Source organism: Aptenodytes forsteri, unplaced genomic scaffold (genome assembly GCF_000699145.1).
Source record: "Aptenodytes forsteri isolate BGI_AS27 unplaced genomic scaffold, ASM69914v1 Scaffold211, whole genome shotgun sequence".
Classification (NCBI taxonomy): Eukaryota; Metazoa; Chordata; class Aves; order Sphenisciformes; family Spheniscidae; genus Aptenodytes; species Aptenodytes forsteri.
Window position 1 is genome coordinate 587,805 of NW_008795246.1, and position 389 is coordinate 588,193.

The following is a 389-nucleotide window of genomic DNA, read 5'->3' on the forward strand; positions in this document are numbered from 1 at the left end:
GTAAGGCGCTACCTAACACAACTCTGAGAACAAATAAATCAACATTGTGACCAACGACTACTAAACCGATATAATGAATGCTTATAACAAATTTGCCTTAATGCACTCTGGTCAGATCTGTCGTTATCTGAACCCTTCATGCCCCACGTTGGGCGCCAAAAAGGGCTGTTGTGGTTTAACCTGGCAGGCAGCTGAACACCACACAGCCGTTCACTCACTCCCCCCCCAGTGGGATGGGGGAGGGAATCAGGAAAAAAAAGTACAAGTCATGGGTTGAGATCAAGACAGTTTAACAGAACACAAAATGAAGGGAAAATAACAACAACAACAACAACAACAACAATAAAAGAATATACAAAGCAAGTGATGCACGATGCAATTTCTCACCA